Source organism: Trachymyrmex septentrionalis, unplaced genomic scaffold, assembly GCF_001594115.1.
Source record: "Trachymyrmex septentrionalis isolate Tsep2-gDNA-1 unplaced genomic scaffold, Tsep1.0 scaffold22, whole genome shotgun sequence".
Classification (NCBI taxonomy): Eukaryota; Metazoa; Arthropoda; class Insecta; order Hymenoptera; family Formicidae; genus Trachymyrmex; species Trachymyrmex septentrionalis.
In genome coordinates, this window is record NW_017305375.1 from 5,597,465 (window position 1) to 5,609,365 (window position 11,901).

The window sequence follows — 11,901 nt, forward strand, 5'->3', positions numbered from 1 at the left end:
TGTCCGTATAATATATCTGCGTGAATAACATATATTATATAATATACGCGCATAAAATTACTTGTAGAATCGTTAAAATTTAAAATTTCGATTTAAGACTTTGGAATATTTTTCAGATATGTTTATAATAATTTATGCAAAAAAAATCGATTTTTTTACCCGTTATATCAGGATCCCCCTTTAAAATATAATCAATTTATGCATAATGACTTTTGGAAAAATTATAAATTAAAAAAAAAATATTTATCTGCGCTGTAGGCAAGAGCGGAATCAGTCGGAAATCAGTCTTCCTAGAAATGAGAGATTGGAAATGCTAATGCGTGTGTGAAGATGTGCTCGAAGGCGGTCGTCTGCCTCATTACATTCGATTTCACTGGCGATGTGTGTTCCGGTATCGTCAAAGCGCGACTTCTGTGTCTTGTATTACGTGAGGCCGACGCGAATGTTCCGCAAATTTTCACATAGATTGCATTGTGCACACTCTTATTTCGTATGCATTTAATAATAAAATTATAGTACTAGCGTACATCATTTTGAATTGAAAATCTTATTCAAATTCAAATATAGTAGAGTCGAATTCGAAAAGATGATGGATTAATATTATGTTGTGTATAATATGGTAATGTGGTAATGGAATATGATAATTAACATCTTATTTTCATAAGAATGAGAATAGCAATGAAAATAATATATTCTTTTAAAATTGCGTTGCGTATATAAACTCTGAAGATAAGAACGAAAGATTAACAGATTTGAATGCAAATTGTGTGAGAAATATAATTTGACACTAATAGAGAGGTTTCCTTTTCAAGATTTATTTTGCAGTTGTTATTTACAGTTTTTCTTTTTTGTCTCGAACAATTTTACTATAGAATTATTAGATTCACAGTCAGACTGTCAATTGATGCGTCGGAGCGGAACACGAATTTTCCCACGGTTTTACTACTTTCTCACATCTCACTCAGAAAAGTTAAACCAATCTAGAGGAAATTTCACTCAGATGGAAAAAAATGAAGGATATATATGTCACATGAAATCAAAGAAATTTCATTGATTTGTCGACTTCCACGAAAAATGAAACACGAAAGTCGTCGAGAATATGAGTTTCCAGCGTGTAATTCTTCGTTAGTTCCACAGTGTTCTTTTAGATCTTACCATTCTTAGCAATTTCCTGGCGATTATTTCTTCTTAATCTTGGAATGCTATCGATATAGTGATACAGTATTGCTATCGATACATAAATTTTATACGAAAAATAATACTTTTAATACATCACAAGTTTTTCATACATTTCATACTTTTAATGCAAAATATTTATAATCTACATTTTTATAAACACGAATTATTATTAACTTCAAAGAAAAGGAAGAGTAAGCATCAAATTCAATCTTGAAATGATATAAAATACTCGTATGTAGTACAATTGTATGCGTTTTCATAACGTATGTCTTAAACTATTGAACAACACAAAACTGCTTAAAAATTAAAATTCTTTATCACATTTTCTGTTATAATATTGATCACCAAGAGGTCCAAGTTTATGTAGACATAACGGACAGAATTTTTAAAAGTATGTCTCCGCTTGTCCTAGCTTTTAGTATAGCAAATTAGATCTCTCCATAATTATTGAAGTTTAACGTCCGACGGATCAGTGATCCGACTCATTTGTAAGTAAAATTTATGTTATATCAATAGTATTTTAAAGTTAAAATGTATTTTAGGTCATTATGTTAAAATCTCAATGTAAAGAATAGGATAAACATAACGTGCTTATTGACGTTGTAGAGAAATATTCATTCTAAACGTTCTTTTATATTTATGAGTACTGTTTATGTATTTATATCATTTATTCTTATATCATTTATTTCATTATAATTAAAACTTCCTTTCACAAAGCCAAAAATTCTGTTAGTTCTTGTTATGATTAATAGGCATGTCATCGGATGAGAAATGGCACTTCTTGGCTCTTATGTTAGCAATAATAAATTAATACATTTTAGCTGGATATTTTATATAAAAGCTTCGACATATCCCGACAAATTTGCGATTTGTATATTTTTTAAATTATTTTATCTCAGCCAGACATGATTGGTGAAATCGATGTCAATTGACTAATGTTATTAACGTCGATCAACATCAATTCAACTAATCCTCAACAAACACAAATATAATTGCATAAATAGATATATAACATATAGATATATAAATAGATATGTAATATTATATACACATATATATATATATAGTATATACAACATTTTTTACATATCATATGGCAGTTATATTCACTGTGTGCTGGATTATTTCTAGAGAGTACTAATTAAAATTAGGATTTTGATTAAAGAAATTTTGCCAAAGTAACATATTGTCTTATTTGACAAATCAACGGCGTTCTGAGCTATGCATGAAGCGCTTGATGCATCATTTGTGTTTGTTGTTCATCAAATAATGAAGAATAAAATGATATATTATGCGTAATTCATGCATAACTCGAAACGCATCCAAGTATTTCATAAATTTGTTGATATATCAGTAAGTAAATAAGCTGGTAATATTTATTATTATTTTAAAAATCACGTTAAGAAGTCTATAAATCACGAATCTTAAATATAGAATGGTAACTGAAAAAGTAATAATATTTTGTCTTCGAACGTATTCAGTTTTACGTCCCGTCATGTCTGAAAGACTAATTGTAAAATTTACAAAAATATATTTTATGCTTTTTCACATTTTGTGTAACTTTTTTTACAATTAGAGCACTAATTTGGCATCCCATCCCTACCTTTCGCAATCTACCAGCTCTTTCTGTTCTCGTCGAAATTTCGCTGAGCTCACGTGTAATTCCAGTTGCAGATCAGCGTGGTTGAAGGACGTAGATAAGAAGAAGCGACCGGCAGCATTTGATGATGTTCACCAGTTGACGTATTCGCTCACACACTGACACCCGGATTTAACACCAAAAAGCACCGTGAGGAAAAAGACAGAAGTTTCCAACTGCTTGAAGAGACCAATAAAGACAGGTCGACTTAGTTACGAGTGGGCAGTCGAGGGACAGCCAGCCGATCGATTGAATCGATCGCCGTCCTCCTCCTCCGCGACTTTCGAGTCCTGACGCGAGACTGAGGACTGACTCAAGCCTCGGACATGGAATCGGACTCGAGCTGGTCGCGACACTCAATAACGTCGTTACGCTCATACCTCCCTCTTCATGGAGTGTCCCAGACGATCTCTGTCTAACTAGTGCTTTCCCTCTGTGACAAGTACTTCTGCTCGCCTTCCCTTCCACCTGTTGCTCCCTCGAGTTTCCCCACGTCGTGCTTGCTCGTCGTCCTTGTCTTCAGTTTCGTCAATTCTCCGCTATGCTTTCCGCGCTAATTTTCTCTCTTTACTTTCAACTCGGAATTTCCAGCTGATTATTAGCGCGTCTTTCCCTGTTAATTACAGTGCATCGTCCTCTCTTATATTTAGTTTCTTTGGCATCGTATTAAACCGTGTTATAGTAATCAACACGATAAATAGATAGCTAAGCAAAAATTCAAGAAGACAAACTACCGTTATTCTTTGAAATAAAAAAACCTGTTGATTTATCTTCGCCATTTTTGCGAAAAAATATTTTTTTATTTTAGAAATATTTACCAAAAAATCACGCAATAGAGATCAAAGGATTAATTAACTACTTCTTAATAATGTCATGCCCAATAACTTGAAAACTAGATTTTATTTCGGTATATCTAAACTCAAACGATTATCCGATGATTTTACATGAGATAAAGAATATTCAAATATCTGAGTACTTGATTTAAATATCTGGATACTCGTCTTCTCGGTGTATTTTGCAGTAGACTTTGCTTGTTCGTTCAATGTTATTCGCAACCGTGCGGTAGAGCCGATTCCGTCTTTGGGAGGACTGCGGACGCTTTCGCTCATCTCGACGCAGTAGTTACCTCTTCCCATCACCTGCTGTTTCCTCGCGAAAGGCCGTTCCTCTGCGCACGTCGATCCGGAGATCCGTTTTGACAACGCGAGATCACTTTCTCCGTTTCTTTAACACTTGTGTCTTCAATCCCGACCAGCGTTAACTTCCTTTTCTCAGACTTACATACATCAATTTCCGTTCGTAATGAATGATGTAATTTCGTGTGTGTCTCTCTCTCTCTCTTTCTGGTTTTCTGCCATTACTATTTTATCTTCGCTATTTCTATCTTCGCTTTCTGATGTCCCGTTTCTACTTATTGCTTTATAAAGTTTGTATCACGCTTGAGAAATGTTGTTTGATGATGATTATTTCTTCGCGATTCGCACATAACGCGTTTGCAATTTGTTTTTATCCTCTTGCTCAATTTCCGCTCTCAATTTTCCTCCGTCAAAACATGTACATACATCCTGCAATTTTTTTATTTGATCACCGATTAATGGTCTTCTGATGTTGACGTTGTAAATTGGTCGGCGTAAACGATAATGCGCATACTTATTTTATTAGTTTTACAGCCAAGAATTCCTTATTATCTCTGCAATTTCCACTTTTGGTGCCTGTTCTGTGAATAATTCAATGACACGTGATCCCAGTGTTTAGTGTGCAGCATTAGCGAGCAAATTGCAAACGGCAAGGGCACAAGTCACCGACTTCCTGAGCCTATTCACGTTTGGTCACTTCCGGTAGTTAATTCGGTGAAACACCTTGCTATGCCATTGTCATCGTCGATAATAAGACACTGAAGATTCTTTCGATGTCGCGCGACATCGTTTGTGCCTAGTCAAGAGAACGCATAAAGCGCATGCTGCACAGCGATAATATGAGAAAAAAATGTACTTTTATTCCTTTTTCTTATTGAGCGCTTATCCTTGAAAATAAAAATCTATTTAATTTAATTTTTAATTAAAATCTTTATAATGATTCATACGCTACAGTGTGTCGTAAAAATCTTATAAAAAATTTTTGTTACGTTTAAAATTGCTTGCATATAACGTATGTACATAAAATGGATTACGTTAGATTAGGTAAGCTAGATAATCTATACATGGCGTAATCTACGCGAATTAATGGATAGAAGAAATCCAATTTTCTTCCGGCGCGAAAAATTCTCTTTCTCCTTGTTCATTTAACAGTAAACGAGGAAATGCGGTGGAAGGTTAACGACCGTGGAAATCACTTAAATCTTATGATTGTGTATGCTTGCGGGTAATATCCCACAGGTTAATTAGATATAACCCAAATAAGCAGCGTGAAATCTGTCGGACGTTGAAACGTTGGAATATAAGCGGAGAACAATTTTCTCCGCTCATCTCAATCAACGCATTGTTTATCAAACACAACAGTAAATTATCAATAAATTTCTACAATAATATTATCATTAATGATTGACAACGTCAAATATTAATTATATATAGAGAACATTTTAACTTAAATATCTTTCTATATTTACTCTGTATTACTTTTTTACTATTCTTTGCATGAGTCATATTTTTCTTTCAATAAGACTCTTGTGATGTGTTGAGTCAACAAATTTTGTTACAAAAATATAATCGCTTCTTCTAATTTACATTAACGCTTCGTCAATGTTGACTAGCAGATTTGTCGACATTGACCTCTCCATTATTGTCTTTATAGTCTTATTGTCGCAATAGGAATATTTAATCTTACATTGAGACTTGCGAAGTGACGAGGACACGCTTAATCATCTTCGTCCATTCGTTAAACAGTTTCCTTGTCGCAATCGATTTGAAAGAAATGTCGCACATTGCTACAAGCTAATCCTTCGGTGATCATGAAAACCGGAGGAACGCAGTAGACGCTTTTTCGGCGACCTCGATCGCTGCCTGAAATAATTGGCGACTATTTTTTACTCTTTTTTTTTCTCATAATGTTTCGTAAGAAGATCATCTTGAATTCTTGGCTTTATTATATGCAAATACCTTTACATATATGTACTCATTAAAAGCCATTAAAACGGTGTAGATATAACAAACAATAAGGAGGCTTAATAGTAAAGTAGGATATTATTCAGCTCAGCTTTTTACAAACGTTTTTTTTCATTATTTTTTTATATTAAATTACGTTGCTAAAGGAATAAATTGATTATTTTATATCTCTTCAATTCTGAAAGAGATATGTGTGATGAATTGGACTAATTTATAAACGTTACATATATACATTTTTTCGTTGAATAAGCCTGTCATAGTTGCTACACATGACATATTTATCACATAGAACTTTGGTATATATTAAAAAATTCTTCTGTATTTTCAAGAGATCTCTCTTGAAGAGAGGTCTTTTTTTGAAAAGTCTTGAATATGATTCCTCGTAAAAATAATTCTTCTTAATAGGTTTGTGAACTATGACATGATGATTAAATCGCACCTCGGTTTTTCTCTTCTTATTAGTTTTAAATCATTAACATTGTTGTCTTTTGTGCTAATCTACAATGTCGAATCGATGTAGAAGAACATATAACAATTTTTTGCGTCTATTTTTTTTTTATTCGCGTTACGTACATTCAAACGCGATTGTTCCCGTGGCAGTCGACAATTTTATTTCAGGTTAAGAAGTAGTGACTATAACACTGGTCAAGACGGTCTGCACTTTCCCCAACATTGCGCAACCGTAGCTGCGGCACCTGACGTAATGTGAACCTGATTAAATAACAGGGAGTTATGAATTTTCCTTTTTTCTGTCGAAAATCAGACTATACACGTTGAGATTCGTATTTGAAATTAACATTCATACATGTGTGTAATAATTGGCGTTTCGAGGAAGGGATCGAATTGTTATTCATTTCTGTCATTGTTTCTGAGTAATGATTGTTATAAACAATAATTGCTATTGCATAAATTAAAAGTTTGTATAATTAACTTTTTATAAATTCTCAATAGCTGTATCCGATGGATCTTAATTTGTGTAAATTGTCCATACAAATTTCATATAATGAAACGAGAGTATAAGCAATCTGTTTGTGGAAAAAAGGCTTAATTTGCATCTTTAAAAAACTAGTGGTGACACAAAAAAAATTAAATTGCCATTACTGTCGGCGCTAATACTGGTTAAACGACGAGGGGACATTCCCTATCATATTTTTCGTAGAGAGAATAATAATTATGCACGCGCAAGGACATATTAATCGCCGGATATCGCATGAATTTCCAGACGAACAGGCTCAGATACAAAATTACACGGATTAGTGTGCTTCGTGGAGACTGCAACGATAAAAGAAGTCGCAACGGATCGTCCGCGGCTGGCTGATCGATAATGATATAACCAGGAATTTGTAAAGCGCGACTTCCGGTTGCATACAGAGCTAGCTCGAGCCAAAGTTCGTAGGAATGAAGAGAGGTAAAATCTGCGAAGAGAAATATCTGCTGGACCACCGAATTTGCAAATCGTGCGAAAATGTACTTTTGTAATGGGATAATACTTGACTCTTGTCTTCAATCCTTCAACATTCGGTAAACAACAAGGATAAAATGGTGAAATTGATAGATTCGAGTTTTGAAACACAACCCTGATGATTCTCGCATCGTAAAATTACCATGCATTTTAGTAAAAAGAATATGACTTACATATGTAATGAATAGAAAGTTTAATATGCTAAAAGATAAACGAGCAAATTAAAGATGTTCCTAATTAAATGGTATATGTATATATATATATACACACATGACATTATAATTATTTTTCTCCGCGTCATATATATTTCACGCATTTCATTATGAACACTTTTCATTTGCTCGTTTATCTTTTGGCCTATGAAACTTTCTATTTATTATTTTTTAATATGCATTATTTTATTACATTCTTTTACGTTCTTAATGCTAGAAAGGTAGTATCAGAAAAGGAGTGGATCGTTATACATGCTTTTATATCTCGTGTGAAACCGAAAGTAGATTGTAATAGGGGGCCGCAAAAGCGGATGCTGCTTGACAGCAGCGGAATTTTTATTTAACGTCAAGTCGAAAAGTGAAAGCGTCCGCAACAGTCTGACAGAAAGTACGTATGCCAATTCGGTATCTTTCGACCTTGAAATAACCGTAGTAGCACAAATTTTTACATACATACCTTCTCTATCGATAGTATTCATATGCGATAGAATTTACAATTTGTCATACCGCTTGACGTCACATCTTTTTGCAACGTTTTTACTACACGTCGCAATTGCTGATAATGCTGTTTTTGCGATAATCAACTTTTTCGATTGCTGATGACGTCGATGTAATAATCAGTGAATAATTAACCGGCAAAAGAGCCGGTACATTTGTTCGCTCTATAAGCGAAAGCACAAGAATTTTATCTCGCAGAAGAGAGCCTTGAACTCGTACGGTTTCTGACGAAAGAAGAATACCCTAGCAATTTTATAATTTTTGTATTTGTCACGTTTTGTTAGAAAGTTATGCAAAATAAATAAACTCCTCGATAAAGATTTCCTTCAAATCTCCGTAATTTCTCTTCCTTGATTTTTTTATACTAAATTAGACTAGTATAGAAACATTTTACACTATCACGATAAATTGAAAATCTTTATGCCAATATAAAAAATTAATGTTTGTGCCAACATTTTTAACTTTTAAAAGTATAATAAACTAAATTTATAAACTATTTAAAATAAATAAAGTTTTAATATGCATAATAAGTATATTACGCACCACATTATGTATTATTTTCTGCAGCTGTGTGCGATTAAAAATAAAGTCGTAAACGTTAATATATTTCGTACATGTCTTGCAGCATAAACGTGTCCGAATTGCATTAAATGCAAAAGAGTTCCGATATAAATATAAATATATCACGCGAATTGCAAATTCAGTTCGGTGCCATAAAAGTAATGGTAAAAACGATTTGTCAAATGTTTCTTGTTTTTTAGTTGAAAATTGTCAATTAAAGAAATTAAAGAATGCTTGGAACCATTTAAAAAATAAACGTATATAGATCAACATATACGCGTTGTGCATTATATGCAATATATTGTATATACCAAATAGTAATAACCGAATTATAATAAATATTTCACAAATAATAATTTCGCGAACACAATAATTTACATTTTATAATGATTTTCTCAGTGAGTAGTGCGCGACCTTAAAAGACTGTTAGATAAACATTCCTTTTTGTAACACCATTGGTCGTAGATTATATATTTTAATAAATAAGTTTGATAGCAATATATCTGTTAAATATTTATGCAAATACTCGAATTCGAAGTCAATATATCAAGGATACGCGGTATATCTTTGCAGATCTGTTCGCGCAAAAGCGAAAGTCTTCGCTTCGATGCGCATACATGATGACTATCGGATCAGACAACAGCACGCGATCCTCATTACGACCATCGACGAAGACTAGGATCGGTCTTCCCAAGATCTATTCGAGAGACATATGTATATAAGTTTTTTTTTGTTATCGGTGCAACATCAAGTAGTCTTGACCTATTTCGAACTATTTTTTAAAATAATCTCCTTATAATTATTTTTATATTTTACATACCTAATAGGCGATTTTTATTTTTATTTTTATGATAGGCAATTTTCATCTGTTTGTTGCCACGTGTTATGTACATAAGTATATGTACTCATTATTATGTAATTTGCTATGCAACTTCTTGTTCGATTGAAGTAAGTTTCGATCCGATAGCTCCTATAAATCATGCTTACAGGTGTCGAACGATAAAGCGGACAATGTACGTAAATAAGAAAATATCATGGTATTATCAACGAACCAGGTCGCTAAACGCGGTCGAAGACATGGTGTAGATGTGAAAGCGGTCAGTCCAGCTGCTGCTGGATTACGTAAATCCCAGGAAGAGCGATCAAACGTCTCTGACGAGAGTACGTACTGTCGATACGCGACATCGATATTCGGACACACGCGAATTCCATTAACCACGTGCGAATTTAAAACTGGGGTCTCACGTCCGAGATGCGTGGCATGGCCTCGGGACCTTTCGTGTCTCGGTGACGAAGTATTAACGAAACGTGACATAACAGAGTAAGAGAAACTTATCGCGAATACTCACGTAATAACGTGCTTAATGGGCGCGTCCATAATTAAACAAGATTGGTACGTTATTCATGGAGGCGATGTGGGTTCGAAAGAAAATGTGAAGTATGCTTCCCCATAATAGAACATATTAATGTTGTTTTGATAGCATAAGAACTTAAAATTCTAACAAACTACCTTGAAGAAGGCATACTTCTCTATGAAATACGTGTAGATGTAAAGATACAAGTTGTTCGAACCGCAATTATCATCGATTGTATAAAAAGTAAGCCATCTACACTTAGCGATGCAATTATTTGCATTTTAGTATTATGTAACTTTTTAACGATTGATGCAATAAGTAAAACGTGTTCTTTTTATTAATTTACAATCGCATACGACTCATGATAATTCGCTAATTTTTTAATCAATTTTGAAGAACGTGACAAAACAAACTGTGATAGATAACTTTTTAAACTGTTCTGATGGACCGACTCATCGCGAAAATACGATCGACGTGCTAATGTTCGTTAAACAAAGGCGTATTAAATTATATTTGTTTGCGTCATTAAATTGATATGCGTGCGTAATCTTTAAACCAGCATATCTTTCTTGCACCGTATCATTACTATCATGTCGATGAGTTTGGCATTATAGTTGACTGGCAATTAACTGAACAAACAAACGCTCTCTTTTAAAAATTAATAATGCATTGGTCTCGACACCGGACAATGTATGCGAATATACGTACATTTTGCTATTTGTTTATGTCACTAAAGTTTAAGCTGGATAAATACGTATATTGGTACTTGATATGTTCGTCCTGCAGTGTTCTGAGATTTATTAGGTAAAAAAAATACTAATGATTTTTCTTCGATATAAGAGAAGCTTATGGCGTTTAATAGATAAGTAAATTTGTGTAGCACATAAGAGCAGCAAAAATACTGATTAAAAGATTAATTCATGTGGATTTTAGTTTTTCAAAATGTTATTATTGCCATATATTTGTTAATAAAATAGACAGAACCCTAATAACTTACTGAACAAATATGATAATTTATTTATAAACATTAATAAAGATCTGATACTATTATCTCTCCGTCTTCCTTCTGTCTTCCCCGTCTTCCTCCCTCCTCTCTTTCTCTCTGTCTCTCTCTCTCTCTCTCTCTCTCTTTTTATATTATACATTTACTATGGTATATGTGTAACTAACAAATAATTAATAAAACGAGAATGATTTATGTCGCATTAATTAGTACCATTATTACTTGTACCATTATTACAAGTACCATTATTACTTGTGTTATCTTTTGATGCTTGATTTTAAAAAATTTTATTTGTTTGTCGCGTCATCACATGCAATAGTAAGGATATCATTTGCCAATATCAAAATCCTATTAAGACTATTTATAATTATTAATTTTTATTGAAATAAAAATGGTTTAAGTATGTCAGAAGACATACTTAAACAATCGTGATGTTTTTAATGTCAGTTATTAGTGCTCATTTATAATACAGAAAGTCATACTTAATATTCAATAGATATAGCATAAACAAGAAAGAGAAAAAGAAATGGAAAAAAACAGTAAGTGTAAATTTTTATCAGAGAAAACATGATTTTGGCATTTTGAAGATGAGATTAGTTTCTCGATTACAGGGACTTTATATATATGTACATATATTAATGATAATGACGTAATTAATAGTTTTGACATTTAAAAATTGTTAAGTATCACAGCTTATAGTACAGTTTATAAAAATAAAAAAAATATATTTTAAAATTAAAATAAATTAAAAATGTTAAACTGTACGAAGATCCAACAGACATTATATCCATATACAGTAGCAAAAGGAGAGAAAAAGAAGTTAAAAAAATATTAATTTATTATTATCGAATATTATAAGATTTTTAAATATATATATATATATATATATAT

General features: G+C 32.8%; 1 protein-coding gene across 2 annotated transcripts in view; it reads right to left on the bottom strand.

The window, feature by feature from the left end:
• The window catches only part of LOC108748399 (ABC transporter G family member 23), a 58,181-nt gene that overhangs the window by 35,936 nt on the left and 10,344 nt on the right, over positions 1-11,901 (bottom strand). Inside the window, exon 1 of one of the 2 annotated variants that reach the window (XM_018486550.1) lies at positions 2,783-3,119. The exons of the other annotated variant lie outside the window; for it this stretch is intronic. The gene's annotated coding sequence lies outside the window, so the exon portion shown is untranslated. Of the gene's footprint in view, positions 1-2,782; positions 3,120-11,901 lie in introns of those variants that run through there. 2 annotated transcript variants of the gene reach the window in all.